The 21,383-nt window shown below is 44.4% G+C and overlaps 1 protein-coding gene and 1 long non-coding RNA gene across 3 annotated transcripts in view; both read left to right on the top strand.

The window, feature by feature from the left end:
• LOC138688037 (uncharacterized) overlaps positions 1-5,217 on the top strand; it is a 55,322-nt gene extending 50,105 nt beyond the window's left edge. The window contains exon 3 of the long non-coding RNA XR_011327081.1: positions 2,859-5,217. This is a non-coding gene — a long non-coding RNA (uncharacterized lncRNA). The remainder of the gene's footprint in view (positions 1-2,858) is intronic.
• A 485-nt stretch (positions 5,218-5,702) lies between these two features.
• The window catches only part of MAPK6 (mitogen-activated protein kinase 6), a 31,558-nt gene continuing 15,877 nt past the window's right edge, over positions 5,703-21,383 (top strand). Inside the window, exons 1-2 of one of the 2 annotated variants that reach the window (XM_069798233.1) lie at positions 5,732-5,939; positions 16,877-16,985. The gene's annotated coding sequence lies outside the window, so the exon portion shown is untranslated. Of the gene's footprint in view, positions 5,940-16,876; positions 16,986-21,383 lie in introns of both variants that reach the window. The other variant, XM_069798232.1, reaches the window with a different exon arrangement.

Genomic DNA, 21,383 nt, shown 5'->3' with positions numbered 1-21,383 from the left:
CTCTTTGTGTGAACATTAAACTGGCTTATTTTTCCTTACCCAGCCCTTTCCACAAAATACTCTTCTATACTTGTCTCTTTTAACAACCTCTCTTGCTCGAGTGAAGCATCCTAATTACAAAATAGCTCTGGGCTGCTGGCACAGGCTTGGCAAAGCCATGCAGCCCTCCCGAGATGGGTACCTGTGCAGGTCAATGCCACCAGGCCTGAAGCTCCTCTGGAGACGAGGCAGGAAGGCAGATCTGGTGCTGGTGCTCTGCTTGGTTTGTACCCCAAGAGTAGGGGCCTGAACAAGGCTTCCTCTTCTGGGCTTGCTAGCGAGAGTGAATGCTGTGGCGTGGGCTTGTCAGTACAGCCAGGCTGCATATTATGACAGGTGGAGGAGAGAGAATTGTGGGTGTGGAGAAGTGTGGGTGTAGAGAAACTACTCAGTGGAGGGGTGAGGTTGGAAGGAGTGGATAGGGAAGAGCCAGAGGCATAGGTGTCAATTGGGATACTTGTGAGGTGGCTCCTGCCTATGCGCTGCTCTGGCATCATGCGTGATCTTCTGGGCAAACCCTCTCTGGTGGGGTTGTTGGAGTGAGGAGGGGTCTCCCAGAGCATCTCACCCTCTGAAACCCTCAGGAATTTATCATCAGCTTCATATCCTGGAGCTCCATGGAACGACAGCCCTGGTGTCTTCAGTGTCACGGTTCCTGCCCAGCAGCAACGGATACAAATTTGTGCCCTGTCTTGCTGCAGGCACAACTGAACGTGTAATGGCATTCAAGTATGTGCACCCATGTCACTCAGCCTCAGAGACCCCTGAGGTGACAACTTGCTGGTGATGCCCAACTGTGCTACCAACTGCTGGGCATGGCTGTGTCCAGGGAGCTCTGTCAGGGACACACGTTGTGTCATGGGAGGGTGGCCCCTGTGGTCCCATAGCCATCTGGTTCTGCAGAGGACATCTGCCCTCGCTCTCCTTGGCAGTGTATTTCTCCTCTTCCTCCCCAGCCCTCGGAGCCACAGCCCTTCTGAGTGTGCTGGAGCAGCAAGATGCCTAGGTGATGGCAGGCAGAGCCCCTTACATCAGGCAGCACCGCTGCCAGGCTGGCAGGGTGTGTGTGTGTGGGTGTGTGTGTGTGTGTGCATCGGGGAAACTGAGCATCCTTGGATGAGGAACAGGTGGTCCTGGCATTATCTGTCCCCTCTCACTGTATATCATGCCCAGTCGAGACAAGGAAGAAATGAAAGTTGCTTTTTCCCATCTGCTTCTTTAAATGTAGGTGCCACGTAACTCAATCCTGAACCTCAAGGAGGTGTGCTGAAAATACAGGAGTCCACAGTGAGGTCACTCCTGGGTCACAAAGCAGCAAAACACAGTCTCTGCCACCATGGGGCAGGAAAGGAGGTTAATGTTTCACAGTATAGTTAGCTGAGCGGAGTAGCTCTGTCAGTGTTTCACTTGACAGAAATTATTTATTGACAAGGACGGTTTCCAGACTGTCCCAAGGAAAATTCTTTGGGAAACTGTTGGGATTTCTTCCAAGTTCAGAGGAGCTATTTGGATCATGAGTTGAAAACTGACCCAGGGATGCACACTCCTGTCAATCAGTTACATTTAGGAAAGGAAAGATTAAAAAACTCTGAGGCAGAGCCAAGCACTTAAGAGACAGAAGTCTTTGCATTGATTCCAGTGGTAAAATGCCAACCCTTGTGATTTCCTGGACCAAGTGCAGAGAAATGAAAAATACGAATAGGCCAAATACTGAGATCCTCATTACAGAAAAGGGTCACTTGAGAGTACCTAAGATCTGGCCCCTCATCAGGGAGATAAAATAACTGAGGAAGCTGTCATTGCAGTCCTCAGCCATAGCCTTGTGCTCAGCAATCTCAGCAGCCTTCTTTTTCCTCATCTGCCAGCTTTCTTTTTGTTTCCATTCCAATTAAAAAAAAAAAGGAGACGAAACTACCTGCTCTATTTTTAATCCTATTTGTCTGTAGATAAATTGCACGTTAGATGATTCATAGATCTTTATCACTTAATAAAGTTTAGACTATAAAAAGCCTACCCCTCTTTTTTGACTGATAAACAACTATGTAAGCCTTGCTGCTGTTACAGAAATCTAAGTAAGTCAGACACAGCACTTCTGAGAGCATTTGTTAGTTCCTCAAACATGCCATGTTTGGAGAGCCAGAGGGAAGTTTGTCCACTTGTGTGGCCTTCAGGAAGCACAACTGTCCAGTTTCATCTAGAAAGACCAAGCTGTGGAACCCATCTGGTTAAGGAAAAGTTGGGCATGGGTGCAGGCTGTGTTTGACCATGCCAGGGGCTGGGCCCAGCAGCGTGCATCTGATGGTCATACATTTAAACCCTAGTGCTGCTAATTAAATCAGAATTTGCATGTGATGAGGGTTTGGGGGTTTTGGTGCCAGCATGGCTCTTCACATTGACCCCTCTGTTCCTAGGGCAAGTGCAGCGGCCAGCCTTGCAGTGAACTCTTCTATGTCCGTGAGTTGCTCTGTGACTATGGTGGGGGCCTGATGCTTGGTTCTAAGAGGAATGAATGAATGGTATGATACCGCCTGAGTTAGCAGTTAGGTTACTTGAAATGAGACTTGCCAGCGGAGCTAACTGCCACTGACCAATCTTTGAATTTTGTACTTAATCCTTCTCTAATTGGCACGTCTTCTCCAAGGTGAATGGAGGCTACCCCCAAATCCACAGAAGAGGATTTTCAGCACAAAAGTGCGCCCAAGAGCACTCACAAAATTAGTGGTAGCCTTCTTGGGCAGGATTTCCTTGTCAATATTGTATTTTAGAAACAAAAGAATTGGGTGAATTTGCCTTTTTTTTTTTTCCTTTTTGACTAAGAGCATAGGCTGGAATGGCGTGGCATTTGGGCAGACATTGGACAAAGCCTGAAAAAGCCTTGACCTCAAAGGTACTTGTCAACAGAGGATGGAGCTTCTTCTGAACCAAGACCATAGATTTGGATTAAACTAGCACCTTCTTCTGTCACTGAAGGAAGAGCAAATCTGAGTCTGAGCTCCTCAAACTTTGTACATTGACCTGGCTGCCACCAAGCCCAGCTGGAAATTGATGGTTGCCTATAAAGACAGTATAAAAGCTGTTGCAATGTGGTATTTTATGGAAGCTATTAAATCTGTCAGCTGACCCAATCGGGACCTGAAAATGTTTATCTTCTATCACACATTCACCTTCAATTAACAATTCAGTGGTTGCAAAGACTTTTTAACCTTTGTCCACAGTTTTTGTTCTGATGCAAAATGATACATTAGCCTTCTCTCCTTGTTAATGTGTATTACTATGCTTCATGTGGTTGCTTTTTAAAATGCAGACTAAAAGGAAGGAGGGAATAGCAGTGAGACCTCTTTGGCTTGCTAACCTTTTCAGGCTACTGAAGATCAATGGGAAAACTGGAGGCTGCTCTACAGATTATTTTAGCAATTGTACATGAGCGCTTTGAAATCTGGACAACTACTTGCACAAGGAGGATTTTGGTTCTGCAATAGTATGTGTGTATATAGTGTGGAGGAGGATGTATAAGGAAGAAGGGAATGAGTTTGGCTTATCTTAAATCACGTTTGGTACTACTAGTATAGAAAGCAGCAAATATTTTGCATTCTGGTGGACCAGACCCAACTCCTTCACGTAGAAAGAGAGGTTTTCTACTTTAGGAACTTTTCTGCTTCTCCCAGCATTTTTCCTCAACTATTCTGTGGCCAGTGACACAACTCAGCATCCAAGCTGGTTGAAGACGGAGCCCTCTGACACTGAGGATACTAGTGAGGGTGCAGCTTTGGGAGTGCAAATGGTCTTCAACCTCACAGTAATCGCATGATACTTGTTGGGGCTAGAGTTGTCACTAGAGGCTGACACAGAAGCTCAAGGAATTGGAGGACGGCTTCTGCCTCTGCATGTGGCTGGGAACATGTGAGTCCCAGCTAGGAGTGCTAACGGGGTGGGTGGCTTATTGCAGCCTTGTGTATCTGTCCTACCCATGAGGCAGCAGTGGTGGTGGAGCTGGAGGGAGGGCTCTGCCAGGGATAAAAGCCAGTGTGGCAGGTCTGTTCTTCCAGCACTCCCAAAATCCAAGGAGGAAAAGCCCAACCTCTCCTGTGTTAGTGTAATTACTAATACAGAGAAGAGGGTATCTTCCTGCAGACGCTTGTCATCTACTCTTGTGAGCAGTCTAGATCAATACTCCCCCTTTCTCCAATGTGCCCAGGGGTCTGATCTTGCTTTACGTACAACCCTTTGTAGCAAGTTAAGAAAACCAGTTTTAAATGGTCACTCTGCTGGGACACTGACAATGGATATGGAGAAGATCTGATGAGTGGTGTTTTCTGCAATGTATTAATAACACAAATCCTGTTGTACAGGATGCAGCAAATGAAACCTCCGTATCAGTCAGCTAAAAATAATATCAACGTTAACTCAGGCTGTTTGCAAACTCAATCTTGAAGGATGAGGCTAAAGAAATGAAGGGGGAGGAGAATGTCTTTGCTTGAATAGGAAAAAATAGAAAATTTCTGATTAATTTACCACGGTGTGCTGAGAACTGATGTTACTGCATGAATTTGGCATCTCTTAATGGTTGTACTTTGTGTACTTTGTATTTTCATGCTGAGCGCTAAGCTGAACGCTTCCCTGTGGATTTGTTCTGTTACAAACTATTTGTTATTTAGCCTCATGGCCATTTCTGGAGTCTGCGTCTGTATTTCTAGTTAAATGGTTGCTTATTACCTTTATAGAGTTATATAGTCAACAAGGCGATGCTCAGCCAGGGGTGTCATAGTAACACTCTTTCTGCTAACGAGGAGGAGTCGTACAGAACTAAAAAGAAAAACCCACCCCCCCTCCCCCAAAACTGGCATGTGAGAGGTGTGTTTATATTGAATTGTTGGATAAAGTTGTGCAACCCTATATGCAACCAAGCGTGGTCAGGCTGCCTCTCCTGCCAGGGATGCCACCCACATCTGTCTGGGTTATGCCTGCATCAGCTGTTTCCTCTAGCCCTCCACCTTGTGCTGAGCCTGCTGTTGCTGGGTGTTGCTGCTCTACCTCCTGAAGCTCCCCCAGGCTCCCTGGGGCTGAGGCTCTGCTCCTTGCAACACCTCCTCCTGCAGGCAGCCACTCCTGCTCCTCCTCAAGTCTCCGGAGCCTGCCCATACCAGAGACCCCGATGGGTCAAGATAATGGAACGAGCCTGGAGGTAAGCAAACCCTGATTAAAGAAATGCTTTTTATCAATGTGTCTGCAGATAAATGGCAAAGTACAGCAGCGATTCAGCACTTCCCTGCAAGGAACCGCCAGGTGAGGCTCTCGCGGGCGGCTCTTTGCAGGACGCATAGAAGCTTGCTGGAAATACACTGAAACCCAAGAAACACCACGTACAAAGCTAGAGCACCGGTTGCCGGATCAATCTGTTCATTAGGTAATGGCTGCTTCTGAGAGTGGAAACTGAATTTAACTCGCAATAGTAAAACCAGGATAATTTCTAGACTTCTTCGGGGACCAGTTTGCCCACTTTTCTTCATGAGGTAATGAAAACAAACCTTCCCACTCTATAGCTCCTAATGCTCTTTCTGTATCGGTGGCCTATTTTTCTGCTTAAGGACAGGGAGGGACCATTGAGTCACACACAATCTCCTGCCCTCCTCCTCTTCTCATTTAAATATTAATATGATGAATTATTACTAGAGTAACAGCTGTGCACTACTCATATCACAGCAACATAACCTTCCCCTCCTCATCAGAGCACAGCTATTCCTGACTCGCATTTTCTGGTCGACCTTCTCACTTCTTCTGGATGACTTTTTAAAAATTACTTTGTTAGTTCTGGTGTGGTATCATTAGGATAATTGTTTGTTCTGGTCTTTCTGCTTAAATATTAATGATACTGAGGAATTCAAAAGATAGCTTCAGTAATGGTAAGTTAAATGTCTGTGTGTATTCTCCTATGAGATCTGTTTGTTTAGAGAGAAAGAAGTATAAAAGATTAAGATCAATTTTTCTAACTAACACTTAAAAACATCTCTCTCTCTTTGAGAATTACCAAAATATATTGTCTTTTATATAAATAAAATCATTGTATATTAGTCAGCTAGTGTCTCTAGATAATTCAGGGGCATACCTAACATTGTACCTAGAAGTACTAATGCATTGCATTCTCTGTAGATACAGTGTTATAGGAGAGACTGCTAATAAAATCATGAGACAACTCTGTATAGACTGCTGAAAATAAATATTTGGCATCACGCAAAGAAGGGGAGGAAATATGAAGGAAAGATAAAACACCATGAGTTAGCTCAATATGACTGGAAATACCAAGCTAAAGCATTCCCAGGCAGATTTGGAAATGTTAGTAGATGTTAAGTTTTGTGGGTAAAGGTCCTCCTCTGCTGAGCACCTTTTGCATGGTTCTTGTGTTTGTGCATGTGTGTGTGTGGTTTATAAACCCACAGGTTTTTCCTCCTTGAAAATGTCACTCCTTGGAGTACTTTCATGCTGCAGAAGGGGAGGCTGGGTTTGTTGGTTTCTGGAGCACTGTTGTGGAGAACTTAATGGCAGCAGGAGTGTGTAGAAATCAGGTTTACTGCATTTGCTCAATTGCTCATACTTAGCATTGGATGAAACTTTTAACTCACTGCTCTTGTTACTTAGGGAGAAAAAAATCTGAAATGCTCTTACAAAGATTTTGAAATGAAATGTCCACATTTTGATTTGAAATTTTTCATTTTAAAATTTTGTTTTACTTAAAGTCAAAGAAAATGCTTTCCTTTTGAATAAAATATTGGCTTATTGCTTTGTTGGGTTTTTTAAAATAGCTCATAAATATAATGGGGAACCTAAAAAATTAATCCAAATTTATAAATTATGCCCTTCTTTTCCCACTCCTGAAGAAATTGGTAGAAATTTTTTTCCCAATCAGCCCTACCAGTGATGAAAGAAAGGGAGGTGGGAGGCTTCTGCTGCCTGAGAACTCTTCCCATTCAAAATCAGTGTCTAACCCCATGCCTGGTTAGGGGTTGGGGAGAAGAAAGAGTGAAAAGAGGGTACTGGAAAATGTTTTTCTAAGTCATTGACTGCTCTGACGTAATGCTAAAAGTAGTGCTGTTACTTCTTGGATAATTTTTCCAGTCTGCTTTTTTCTGAACAAGTACTTAGTGGAAACAAAGAGCCCAATCCCGACTGTTTGCAATTCCCACTGTAATCAACAAGTGTAAGGTCATGGATTGAGACATGCTCAGTACCACTATATACATACATATGTGTTGGGTTTTTTTTCCCTCTGTGTTCTGTTCCTCCTAACGTTTGTGGGAGTTGGAAATTTTTTTTTTCCTCAATTTACCTTTCACATCAGGGATTTTTTAATTCTCACGCAGGTTACTGTATTGCAAATTATTTGGCAAAAATGCTGCTTTTATAAAAAGCCTTGATAAACTTGTAGCATATCCCCCAGATAAAATCTCATTTTAAACAGTCCCTTCAGATGATCATCTGCACTGATTGCGAATGAACCTTGTAGCAATCTCATAACAACTGTTCTCGTGGACGGAAGAGAAACCTGCTGTCAGAACTACAAATAATTTACGTAACCCAATTTAAAGCTCTGACAAAATGTTCCCTTGTTAAGAGGATTGTTATACTTAACGTGTGAGATGAAAATACTTTCTGAAGGTCAGGAATGCACAGAAGACAGATTAGATCTCTTGAAAAGACGAAAAATAGGTTTTTACCAGAAGTTTTTCCTCTGTCAGACATTCAACTTGGCATTCTCAGAAGCTTATATAAGCACAGCTTTATTCCTGCAAATGCTGTGTTTGCTCTGCAGAGGGAGAGGAGCCTCAGAGCTTCAGCTCTGCACATGGGAAAATATAACTGAAGGTAGACTGGAGACTCAGGCTATTTTTTGCCACCACCAGCGGCATAAATAAAAATTTGTTTTAAAAAGCACAGGGGCGGATTCGGGCATGTATTTCCTCGATTCTGCCTGCCGCAGCTGCCAGCATTATGCTGAAGGACCCCAGGCAGTTTGTGTACCTGCTGCAGGTGAGACGGCCACCCCGCAGCGGTGGGTGCCCAGCGGCTGGCGCGGGGCCAGCCCGGGAGAGGTCCCACCGGCATCGGCGGCGTGGGAGCGGGTGGGCTCACTGATGCGCTGCGGCATTAGTCCGTGCGAGCGGGAGCAGTGGGACGGAGCTGTCTCTCGTTCGGGTCTCCTGCTCGTGACCGTAGCTTGGTAAAGGTCCTGGGAGCTGAGCTGTGCCTGCCGCTGAATGATGGAGGGGTGGGACAGACTCTGCTGAGGCTGCAGGCAGATGGGGGCTTCAAGAAGTCCATCTAACCCAGGCAAGGCGTCGGGGCACCGAGTCGTGCAGTCCTGGTGTTCAGTGACCTGGTTGCTTATGCTCAGTCAGGAGCTAATGCTGTCTTCGTAAAACTGTCAAACAGAGCCACAAAACTTGAATTTGACGTGTTGGAAAACAGCTTTGTGAGACAGCTTTTCATCATAGGATCTGGGGGGTGGGGCAGGTCTTGAAATGCTCTTCAGGTAGGATACGGCAGAAATAAAAAGAAATTACAGCCTATGTAACCATCAGAAAGTCAGGCTAATGTTGCTGTTGTCCCCATCCCCTGCGCGCAGTTACGTGTGGTTTCTGTCCGTCCCTCCAGCCAGCCAGAAAGTGAGATTGTGGAGAAGCTGATGATGGAGATTATTTAAACACTTATCTCCTCACCTTCCTCACCGTTGCATTCCCCTAATTCCTGGGGTGTCTCCCTGTAACCCCAGGTCTCCTGCCCGCCCCGACACTGGCTGCCCCACAGCCCCCTAACGGCAGCTGCAGTGTTGGGGGTGCAGGGTCTGCGCCCAGAATGCAGGGGAAGCAGCAGGGTTTGGGTGGTAGGAGAGTGACTGTGTGACTGCACGTCAGATCAAAATAATAGGAAGAAACTTTGTGCTGGAGACAGGGATATTTTGCTACAGGAAACGGCCTCCTGCTTTCCACTGCTGAGAGCCTTTTCCCAAAATACCTTTACAAAGGGGAAGAGAAGCTTGAATAGGGCTCTCCGCATCCCAGCAGCGAGTGCCCCTGGGGGGCTTCCTGTGCGCCCCCCGGCAACCTCTCACCGACCCACAGGGAGGACACTGACAGGGACATCTCTTTCTCAGAAACTCTCTGGTCTACTTTTTTTCCTCCCTAATGCGTTCCTGTGTAAGAAGACCCTTTTACTACCAGCTTCCCCGACAGCTAGCAGCTTTCCAGCCCTGGGGATGTCAGGAGAAGGCTGCCTGGAGAGGTGACGCAGCCCACGTTAGCTTTCTAGGTACCTTCTGCTGGGGGAGAAGCTCTAAATGTGCCTGTTCCCTTGCCCAGGCAGAGGGCAAGGGAGAGGTGATGGAGAGAGGCTGTACGTGCAGGGAGCAGTAGCATAGCAAAGCAGAACATGGCACTTGCAGCCCCTTGGCGGCTCAGGCAAGGCTGGGAAGCTCTCGTGTTGGGATCGCCTTGATCTCAGTGCTTGCCTCAGTTTCGACAGACCATGACACTGCTGACGGCTAATTCTTTGGATGGAAACATTTTTGTGCCAGGTACATTTCCAAATCTGAAGTTTACTGGAACGTTTAGCTCAAATATTTTGTCATTCTGCAAGAACTAGGGTGGAGGAGAGCATTGATTCTGCCCTACTTAAAAACAGGCAAACAAAAAAAAGTTTTTAAAAGGCTCTTGCCTGTTCCAGAAGAGGAGGACACTCTAGAAATCCAGAATCAAAGATGCGCATTTTATCTTTGTGGAAAATCTCTTGATGTCTATGAACTGGAGACCTCATGTTTTGCAGACTGGATAGATGTGGGAGCAGATAAATTCCCACACTGCCTGTCAGTCCTGGGTGTGCTCCAGCCCAGTCACTTCTGAACAGAAATTTTCCTGTGACTGCATCCACGGGCTGCTGCAGGCTGTGTTGGGTTTGGGCACCTTAGCTGAATATAAGTGGCCTGTTCCTGCCATACACTGCTTTTAGTGGCTCCTGTTGGCTCCAGTTAAGAAGCTGGAGGTAGCTACCTGACTCATGTGCCAAAGAAACAAGGACCGAATAGGTAGGAAATTTTTAAGGAGTAAGTTGGGAGAAAAAGCTTGTAAAAATGAGATTTGAATTGGAAAAGAGAAAAGAAAATAGCAACTGGGAAATGGGAGGAGACTTGGAAAAACTAGATGAGCAGCTGAGAGGGAGTGGAGAGGCTGGCGTGGAGGATGTGCAAACACAGCTACTCGAGGTGTACAAACACAGCTACTCGGGGGCTTCTGGTGCTGGGGAAAATCAGAACTGCCTGGACAAAGCCTAGAATAACTTGCAAAAACTGAGAAGTCAGAGCTTTGGGAATCTGCACTTGGTGCAAGAAGCACCAATCACTTTGAAAAGTGAGTTGAAAAGTTGAACAGTGGAATAAAGTACCAATCTCTTGCAAAATTCAGTTCTAGCAATCTTAAATTGTGCATCTGCTATTAAGGGCTACTGTGACCTTGATCTTTGTGACTCAGCTCAGGAAAGTGGAAATGATAATACCCTGACATTCTTGCAGACTGTAGAAATTAATTTAAAGGGTATTTGCAGAGCCCTTAAACCCTGGTGGTTCTGTCCTCAGACTGGGGCTATATGTGCTGAATAAAACATAGGGCAGTACACTGATTTTATTTTTCCTTGGTATCCAATTACTGGTAATCAGGTGAGCACATGAGGTACATGTCTTGTACAATGAATGAAGCGGAGCACTGAGCACTTGTGAGGAGAAAAAGGAGTATCTGCTCATGCAGTAAAGCTGTATCAGAGCAGATAGAGCTTGTTCTGATTACTGTGATTGTCATGTCACATGGAGTTCCCTGCAAAGGTCAGAGAAGTTTACTAGCTGACATGAAGGCCCATATTCCCATGTTCTTCTGCTATCTGAAACATTAGAGCAATCAGGAAGATAAATCTTCTTGTTCCTCTGGGTGAAAAGGTTCAAAAGTTTCCATTACTACCCTGCTGTTTCACTTGATTTCAGCAGTTACCGCAGGTTCTTGGTTGAAGTTCTACTTGACAACAGCCTATTCAAGCCTTGCGACTGATTTACCATCACCTAGCAATGATTACATTTGTATTGTTTACTAACAAATATCATTGGACCTAGGATGATAAACATGCAGTACAGGGTAGTACTTTCATCGCAAATTGTACATGTAGTCCTTGAATCATTTTTACTACAAGCAAATGAATTGCCTTAATTATTTAAACAGGGATATTATCACAAACCATAATAATCTCAGTTTACTCTGTACTTCTAGCAAGTATTTAGATAGTCCATGCAGCTGCGGAAATACCAGCTTGGGTAGTCTGTCAGGAAAAAATAAGCAGCTGACATCTCAAAACCTTTGCTAGGTTGAGGGGAAAACTACCACCTTTTTTTGATGAATATTGCACTGTCTTCTGAAGTCTTTGTGAAGTGCCTCTGACAGACAGGCTTGAGAGTGTTAAGTCCTCCTTGGAGTTGCCCTTGGAGCAGGATGGTTTGGGCAGTGGTAATGAGACTCCTAGTCCCGCCCCGGCAGGATGGTTTGACTCCGAAAGCAAGGGCTGAGACTTGTGTCCATCCTTGATTTCTGGGATATACCTTTTCCAAGACAGTCTGTAGCTAGAGAGGCTGTCTGTCCTGGAAAAGTTAACAGCAAGGAAAAGCTGAGAGGTTTGTGAGCTGCAGTCTTACCCCTCTGGGCCATCATTTCAAGACACAGGCTACCAGGAAGAGTTTGCCCACTGTGTCTGGTGGCTGAAGCCTAATTCTTCATTGCTTTGGGTGGCCAAGTGAGATATCCCACTGCACAGCCTGACCTTGTCACAAAGTCTCCCACTGCTGAACATGAGTGAATGGATTTGTGCACCTAACTGCTGTGATAATGGATGCAAGGAAACACAAAAAGGCCTTTCAGCTGGTTTGTGGTGCCGTCAGCCACTGAGGACATCAGATCACAGATAGGAACCACGTGGAAGCTCTTGCTGTCATCCAGGGCAATGCTGGCGTAAATCGCAGAGCATACGTAAACGCTATGATCATGTTGGAGTCTGTTGAATTGCAGCAATCATGAGAACTAAGTATTGCAATTAGAGCTGGTCCAAAGGTTGAAACTCCTCTTCTTTGAATCATCTTGATTGCTTTTGTTTTGGGAGTGTCCAGATTAAACAATAAGAAGAAATTTGAGATAATGGTTAGCAACTTTTTTTGTTTACTAAAATACGTTTATCAGGAATTGATTTTATTTTAACTGAGGCTTAAATGGTTCCCCAGTGTTTCATAAAACACAAAGAATGAGGGAAGACTACCTTTCCCCTGTCACAAAATATAACTTTAGATGTATGTGGTATCTCTTAAGCTTTTATTTAACAGTTTTTGACTGAATGCAATTGAAAACTGTTTAGAGATATGCTGGAGATAAGAGAATGCTGATGCACTAAAAAGCAGAAGGGTTCTCTACCTCTTTATCTTTCTTAATTCCAGCTCACTTGCAAAGTAAATCTCCCTATTCAGATCATGAAAGAACCTCTGGGCATAACTACACAGTGAAATGTTTACCTATATGAGATAACTTTCTGGTTTTAGGACTGCTTCTCAGTGATTCCTCCGCACCAGGGTATCCTACAGAGGTATTTCTGAGAAGCAGTCTGCATGAGCCCTGTACAAGAAGAGCATGTCTCTGTGGAGGAGGCTATCCAGTGGTACAGTAAGTAGGCATGTGAGACACATTTCCTCGTAGGTCAAGAAGCAAAAAAGATATACAAGATCTCTTTCCAAGTGCAGAAAAGAATGAAGTCTGGGTTTACAATTTTTGGGGTTTTTATGCTTGTGGTCATTAAGGACAGTTGGATCTCATGCATTGGAGCTCTCATTGAGCAAAGGTGGACAGCCTTGTCCACCTTCTCTTGTACCCTTCTCTCCTGCACTCATGCAGTATGTGAACACCCACTAACAAGTGGATTTGCTTTACATCCTGCAATGTATACGTGGACAGATGTATTCCATTTCTGTTTGCACAGCCTTTAACTCAGAAAGTTTGGGATGGCCCAGTTTCAGCACTGTTGTACCTCTAATAGAGGTAACAAATCTTACATTTCCAAAGTAACAAAGATTCAGTCGGATTTAATGTCTTTAATGAAAAAAAAAAAATCAAGTTCTTCTTTAAACTTACAGAAATGTAGACCATGGGTAAAAGCAGTTACTCAGTACAAAAGCTCAAAAAATGTGTCATGTATTATTTACTCCTTTCATAGGTAGGAGTGCTTCTAGGCTCTTCTGTCTGTCATGGGAACAGATAACTTACAAATGATGGGGCAAGACCATCCACCCCTGAAAGCAGGATGCCTCTGAGGTATGGTCACAAGAGGGATCAAATATGCAATTCTCTGTCAAAGTAGAATCTCAGCAGAAGTCTCAGGCTCCCCGATGCTGGGTCTGTGGGAGACAGTGCTGTCGGTGGTTATGACAATGCTCTCGTGCAGACGAGTTGTGTGCTTACACGGTCACGCACTTCTAGGGCCCAGTGCAGAACGGAGACCAGTCTGTGGCTGCTTCAAGGGCAGCTCTTCTGGCCCCGCACAATGCTTAACTGCAACGTGGGAACGTAGAGGACTTAAATGCATCACTCTCCGGACTGAATGACTCAAAAAGCACATCTGCTGGGGAGGTACACTATCTATTTCTCACTAATACTTGTAGTCTTCCATGTATAGCGTGCTGTTCAGTTATCAGTGGTGTGGAAGCGTGGTAAGGAGTGGGCTGAGAGGTGCTTGCTGCTGTTAGGAAGAGGAGCCAACTTGGTAGCGGAGGAGAAGGCTGGAGTCACTGCGTTGAAGTTAAACCTGTTGAGAGTTCTGCCATGGACTTAAGAATGCTGAGGGTTTGCCCCTGTTCCAAATAAATCATTTATTTGGGGTTAAATTATTGTGCTTTATCTTCATGGAAGCCAACAGAAACAAAATGAGACAGTGAGTTGATGCTCCATTCTGTATTACTATTGCAAAGAGGAACAGATAGTTCTTGGGATCAGATGAATAGACACAGATTAACCTCTAAGTAGCTATTATTGGAGCCCATTTAAAGCAGTTTGAGTTGGAAGAGCCTTTGCTGAAGCTGATGGGAAATGCCAGGGTAAGAAGATGATCCCAGTATTTGGCACCAGGCGGAGTCTGGAGAATCTCCAATGCGTGTGTTGGCATTTACAGCATGTTAGGAGGGGAAAGCTCCTCCTTGAGAGTAAAAGACGAAGTGAGTTTAGACAATTCTGGTCATTTTTTCCTCTTCAAAGGAAAATTTAATTTTCCTGGTTTTCATTGTAGTGTAGTTGCAAACAAATAGACTTTTTGCTTGAGCTGTAATAAGATAGAGGTCTTGTATTTCATAAGCCTGACACCCTCTGTAGTAAATGATGCTTCTGTGCATTATTTTTTTTTTCCCCTGTGTAGTAGTCAGTGGTGCAAGTCCCTCTTTCCTGAGCACTTCAGACAGTTGCCCTCTGTGGAGTGGCCTGAGATCTTGCATCATTTCCTGTCATCTGTCCAAAGCTATTTATAAAATGTCTGCTGATTCTGGCACACAGGCAAACCCCAGTTTTCATGAGAAAACTAATAGTTTGGAAATGTATTCCCTCCCAGCAAGTGTCTCAAAACCATTGAGAAAACCTGAAACGTCCTAGAAAATCTTAATGACAGCTAAGGTATAATGGGGTTGGGGAATATGGGGAATATGGGGAATTGAATAGTCCCATGTATTTGTAGCGGAAATCTTTAGAAATAGATGGTGCAACATGCGCTGCGAAAAAGTTACAGAGTGTTAAGGGAGAGGAGGTGGTTCCAAAATTTATTTGTTAGCAAAATAAAAACTTGGGGGGTTGATGTCTGAAGATATAACAAAAGTGACTCAAGGTAGCTTTTGCAATGCTGAGTATTTGCCATATAATTTGATGGTAGATGTTCTATTAAAAGTTTCTACTTTTCAATATTTCTTAGGTTTTCCATCTCTTTAGCTTCAAGAGACTGACTGAGGTAGGAGTCTGGCAGGGACAGTAGGAGGCATTAAGCGCAGCAGCACGCTTCCCAGTCAATCTGCTGTTTATGATAAGTGCTATTTTGGGAATCCTGAAAAAGTGCATTGGCCACAGACAAAAGGCAGCCTAAGCAACAGCACTCACATCGGCTTCCCACTGGCCTGCCTTGACCCTGCTGGCACCGTGCTTCTTGCCTCTTTATCTTTAGCCATCCAGTATGCTGCTTGCTTGTGAAACAGCTGCATCTATGAGCTTTGGGCATGTTGGAGACCACTGTGTGTAGGGCAAAGTGAATGGATGTGATGGCCTTTGCCTGAGCAGTCACAAAGACACGATTTCTTAACGTGTCTCCCAGGCCAGCTTGTTTCATCCTGTTTTCACACGCCACCGTAAGAAGTACCACAGTGCCGCAGGTGGCCTAGGTGGGATTGGAGTCCATGTCCCGCTCATGAAGGCCTCTGCAGGGTACAAGTCTAAGTAGCAGCAGAGTCCTGAGACTCTTCCACTATGACCAATTAGTACTGCTTTTCCAAGCCCCAAGTTTCTTGTGGCAGCAACAGATCATCTTCTTGACGGCTGACAGATTTGCTTCTGGCCATGCCATTTGTATGTAGTTTATTGCAAAATAATATTTGAAAGTGTTTGAGATGCCTCAACTCACTGCACCTTCCTCCTCCCCTTGTAAGCTTGTAGATAACATTTGTTGCTATTTGATATGTAAAAGCTATGTAGCCTCAGGCTGCTAAACCAGTGTATTAGCTGATGCCCATGGATTTGTATTGAGCTTTGCCCCCTGTAAATGTATTTCAAGAGGATTCTGGTGTTGGTGAAAATGTTAGCGAATGTTAGTCCATTTTTTTTTTTCTCTGTAAATGACAAGCTCTGCAGCACCAGCTGTGTTTACAATTGCACAGCAGAGGCTTTATCTCTATAATGCAATAGCAATCAAAATGCTGCATGTAGGAAGGTTTACTGCTCTATAGGAATGAACAAGAACAGTTCTACATAGCAATATGTATAGTTCTGCAATTAAATGCAATAGTTCTACAAAAACATATAATTGTTCTACATAAATCCATCATCAGGCCTTCATAACTTCTGCTTAAGAGCTGACGTATTTTCCAGTAGGAATCCAAAACCAAATGCATTTTTTGCTGACAGCACCCCGCCCTGCTTCCAGGGCATCTCCCCACATTGGAGTACTCAAGGTATTACAGATATTTAAATAATATCTGTAGGGTAATATGCTGCCTTACAACTCTAGCAGCACTGCAGCCTATGCAGTAACTAGCACAGAGATGCCTTAGACAATTGCTCTGGTGCCACTTCAGCGGGCAGATGTGTTCTCCTAACTACTTCACTTGAGGTTTTGGAGGTGGGGATGAAAGTGGTGCCTGCCTGCAGGTCTGAACAGGGGAGAACTGTCACACACAGAATTCTCTGGTACCTGAAGTGCTGGGAAAAAACATTTGGTGCTTCTTGTTTCCACTTCATCCTATGCTTTGCCTTGTCACAACAGCCCTGTTCCTCTCTGTAGAACATTTTTCAGCCGTAGATTCATCCACTGACTGGATCTACAGCCTAGCTCCAGCACACATCCCGTGTCCCGTGCTTGGAAGTTAGAAGCAACTTGGGTCACCTAGAGCACCCGAGTGTGAAAATGTTGGTACCAGTTATCCTTTAAAAGGCGACTAAACCTAACACATACTGCCTCAATTGCCTGCCTTGGTAAATTTTTCTACATGTTTGCTATTCTGTCCATGAAATACTGATAGCTATCTCTCTGCAAGGTTAACTAATGAGGAATTAATGAAAGGCTGAGAAATCTGGGAGAGCTCCAGCCCTACAAGTGTATTTCACACAGAGGGCTGAGGCTTTCAGTGATGACCCAGCTACAAGGCAAGCTTTCTAAGCTTTCCTCTTCTTCCAGTATTGCCATCACTTTGCCAACTCCTGCTTTAGGCAGCTGCTTTATCCCCTGTGCTAAGTCTTGGTTAAGACATAGAAAAAGTAGGCAGTGGAATTGCCTGACTTAATAAAAATGTGTGATATTAAGCGGGGAGCCTGCATGCAGCTAGCTGTACCGAAGTGTCCTAGATTGCTGGTGATCTACCAAGGGGGAAGAATGACTTGTTCTGTTTTAAGTGTTTAATAACTTTTTTTCTTGCAGATTCAAAGAATTTCCAAAGTATGTCACAGAACCCATTTATTTCTAACCTCAAAGTTGAAGATGTTCTGTGACTGTCTTTTTCCACCTTCATTTGCCCTTTGTACTTTGCTGCCTTTGGCTTGAATTGGTCTCTGTTAATGGCCTGTGCTTTTCCGGTCTTTCTATTGTTTCACACAGGGATGAAGATCTTAGGGTTTGCCTTTTTCCTTTCTTCTAAGTCCCCCAATATTGCCATAGCTTCTTTCCTGATCAGAACATAGCCGGTACAAAGCTTGCTCTAGCAAAGTCAGTTCCACAGGTGAGTGCAAATGAGGTGATACCATGCTGCCTGTGCCCAGGTAGCTTTGGCTACTGCTAAGTAGACTTTAACTAAAAAGGGATTTTGATGCAAAAAATTGTTAAAAGTTTTTAAGATGGCAACTTCTGTGTGGTTACCTTCTAATAATGCTGGCATGAAGTATACTTTAAGATTTATTGGGAAGACTTTAAAGTCTGCATTTGTTAGGAAAATGTGTTTGTGTTTAAAAGAACAAATAAAAAAACCCTACGTCCAGTATGGAAAGGTATAGTCTGACCTTTTCCAGGAAATGGAGCTGCACAAGAAGTGAAGCTACCTAAGTTGTTGGGTTGTCAGTGAAACTCAAATTTATCTGGACTATTCGTGCTGAACGTCAGCACTATGAAAATGTAAGCTGGAAGAGCAAGTGATTTGTAAAGGCTTTGCTTAACACCTGCAGAGAACTAGGCTAACTGGAGAAGGCAGCAGTTAAAGGAGATCAGAACAGACTATTAAAAACTCTTGGGAGCTGTGCCAGGAAAACCAAATCATACTTCAGGGCCCAGATCACGCTGCAGAACACAGGTAAGCAGGAACTGGCCAAGGAGGCAGCAGAAACTGTGTGTTCCCTGAACCTCTCCCCATCTCCTTTTAATATGTTGGATTTTCTCTCTAAACTCATCCCTATCCCCATGCAAAATGAATCCTAGACTTTGGTAAGAAGCACAATCAGTCCTTAAATATGTATCCTAGTATACATTTCCCTTCCTCTAGGAGGACACGTAAGTCGAGCAGGAGCAGTCCGGCGGGCGCCCCGGCTACTCTCTGCCGTCAGAGTCTTCCCCTGTGTGTCTTATCAAATTTGGCTGCCCAGGGGACTGATGCTGCAGGACAGGCCAAGAACCAGGTATCACCTTCAACACCTTAATCTTCACTGAGGGTGTAGGCTGCTTGATGTGAGGTACACACTTAAGTTGAGCCTCTTCTGAAAATACCTGGAATCATTAGAGCGAGCTGCATAAAGCCAGAAAACAAAGATTTCCCACAGAAAACCCCAGCGAAGCAGTGAAACTGAGACAAAAGCCTGGAGCTGCCAAGTCACCTTGGGCAACCTTTTCAAATCGTCTCCAAATCTTTCTTCCCTTGCCAATCATAATGGGTGTGGACACTTAAAAATACTTCATTCACTTTTACGCCACAAGTAATGATTCACATACAGGACTGAAAGATGGAATTTACTGTTTGATCTTTTTGAACTTGAATATAATAAATGAATCATTGCTTCAGTTCTAATTATTTTTTAATTGCTGAGCTTTATGACCTTTGAAGTCCGGTTCTTTTCTTACTCTGCATTTTACTGACAGTTAATATCTGCAGATGTTTTAGAATGGGTTCGTATCATATAGCATATCACCTACGTGCTATGTATTTGCATTCTTGTGGGGAATGGGGAAACAATTTGACACAGTAATTTATAGCCTAATCAATAGGATATTAAAAATCTGAGAACAGATTAGCAATTTGCAGGATTAGATAGCTATAAATTACCATGTGACACACAATTAAATTCTGAGCAACTCTCACATGCATTGTAATTCTATAAATAGTGAGGCTGAAGACAAGTAACATTCCCGCACCATGCTTTTCCTTGTTGCATGATTGTCTTCTAGATTGAAGGATCTCATTCACTAGATCCTACCACAGACCATGCTCTTAGAAAGGCAGAAAAGAATTTGGGTGCAGGGATGGGTGGGGAGTAGCTCTTGATTTATTAATTAGGAACGCAGAAAAACAGTGGTACTTCTGGACTATGAGAGATTTATGAGTGAGCGTGTGCTACCCACGCAAGGAAGCTTGCCACTTGCTGCAAGTATGCTCTGTGTTTGGTAAACTACTTTTCAAACTGTCTGGGCTGCTGCAGAGCAAACCCCATGGATGTGCAACTTCTCCACCTGGCTGAAATGGCAATGTGGGTATTGGAAAATAGTCCCAATGGACACAGTATGATGATAGGTTCCCCAGGTGCTGTTGCAAGGCTGTAATATAAATTTTTTTCTTACTGCAGTACCCCAGGATCAGCTTGCTCTTTTGTCCCTCATAATGAAAATACTTTGTATGGGTGAAAGGATTCTTTAATTAACTAAATAGCTCTGGATTTAGACATACAACCACTGCTGCTCCTGCCTTTTTTAAGTCCCGAATCTCTTCCTTTCATGCAAGTAAATACTCCTCTGTGGCTTGGCTCTGGTTGCCGTCCTAACATCACCTCTTCCAAATATGCACTCCTGCAGTTTTTTTTATAGACTGCATTTAAATACAGGCCGTCTGGAGCAGCCAGTGCTGTAATCTTCCAACTCTCTTTTGCTGGGTGGGCAGAAGAACTGCATCTTTGTTTCTGACTTTTCTCCACTGTTGCAGCATGGTTAGCTGCTGATAAATTAGCAAATATTGTAATGTAAAATGCCAGTTTAGTTACTGACTTCTGTACGTGTGCTGTTAGTACAGTGCTGTATTATCAAATGCCCAAGTCACCTTTCTTGATAGTGGGGGCAATGTCAGAGTTAGCAACGCATCTGACTAAATTAAGACGGTTAATGCTTGGCTTCATAATTGAAGGGGTTTAAAAGCTATAAAAGCTATTTAAATAACTTTAGAGAAGCTGGGTAGGGAGCTCCTTGGATGTTGATGTATGAGTCATTTATTAAAAAAATAAAGTTATGTGATTTAAGAGTGCAAGGGTCAATTGGATCCTTCTGTCCAGATGGCAGCAGAGCAAGCTGTAGAGCCCTATGCAATGTCAGTAACTTCTATCCTAGTACTAACTGTAAAGAATCTCTGTTTAACCAGTGAGTATTAATTGTTTTATCTTCTTTTGAGTCATCCTGCACTGAAAAGGCATGTGAGGGACCTAGGGAAACCACACCCTGTCTTGAGAGTTGTACTGAAACTGTGTTAGTGGAAACGTAAGGCTCTTCTGATACCTACAGGCCTGGTGTTTTCATGCCTCTCTCTCCCCACTAAGACTGCTGTATAAAAGTCTCATGGGGAAAAGATTTAAAGTTTTAATTCTTTTGCTTTATTTTGTTGTATTAGTCGTGATTTTCAGGGAAAAGTAGATTTTTACTGTCCCTGCCTATGTCCGTTAAGGGAGGTACAATAGCAAGAGAGAAATCCTTTCTGACGTCTGCAGAGGTGACAGCAATGGCAAGTAGTTTGTAGATGCTCGTGGGGAGAACGTGCAGGTCCCCCGTGACACTAAGACTGCAGAACATCTGCGCCCAAATGTCACCTTTGGAGAAGGAGAGCCTGCCTCCATCACTCCCCGTCTGCTGCCTTCCAACCGTGGTTTTGTTTCTCTACCACAAGGGATGTTTAAAGCCAGGAGGGTTGAACTGGGCCCACGCAACCACTTCCCCGCCTGTCGTCGCTCGGACTCCCACACGCCGGCATCTGCAGCAGCAGCAGTGCTTGCCCAGCGGCGACCGATGCTGGGCCTCCGTGTCCCATTCCTCTTCTCCCCTTCTTCCCCGCAGCCGTTGCAGGGCCTGTGACCTGGGCGCGGAGGCATAGCCCGGCTCTCCTCCCCGCATCCCCCCAGCTGTGGAAAACCCGCGTTCCTGCTCCCTTCTCTGCCCTTGGGGTTTCTTTCGGCGTGCTGTGTTGTAGCCAAGGGAAATGCTGAAGAAACCGAGCCCTAGGGCCCGGGCCAAATGCAAGTTTCAAAAGCAGAAGCCTGACTCCAGGGAATCTGTCAGGAGGCAGTGGAGATCAAACAGGAGGAGGAAGCAGCAATCGTAGTCGAAGCTGTGAGTGTTAACGCACTAGAGAGCCACCATTAGTGCCTGTAGGC

The sequence above is a fragment of the Haliaeetus albicilla genome, chromosome 12 (assembly GCF_947461875.1).
Source record: "Haliaeetus albicilla chromosome 12, bHalAlb1.1, whole genome shotgun sequence".
In the NCBI taxonomy this organism is placed as follows: domain Eukaryota; kingdom Metazoa; phylum Chordata; class Aves; order Accipitriformes; family Accipitridae; genus Haliaeetus; species Haliaeetus albicilla.
Note: the sequence above shows the minus strand (reverse complement) of the source record. Positions and strands in the feature narration are given on the sequence as shown.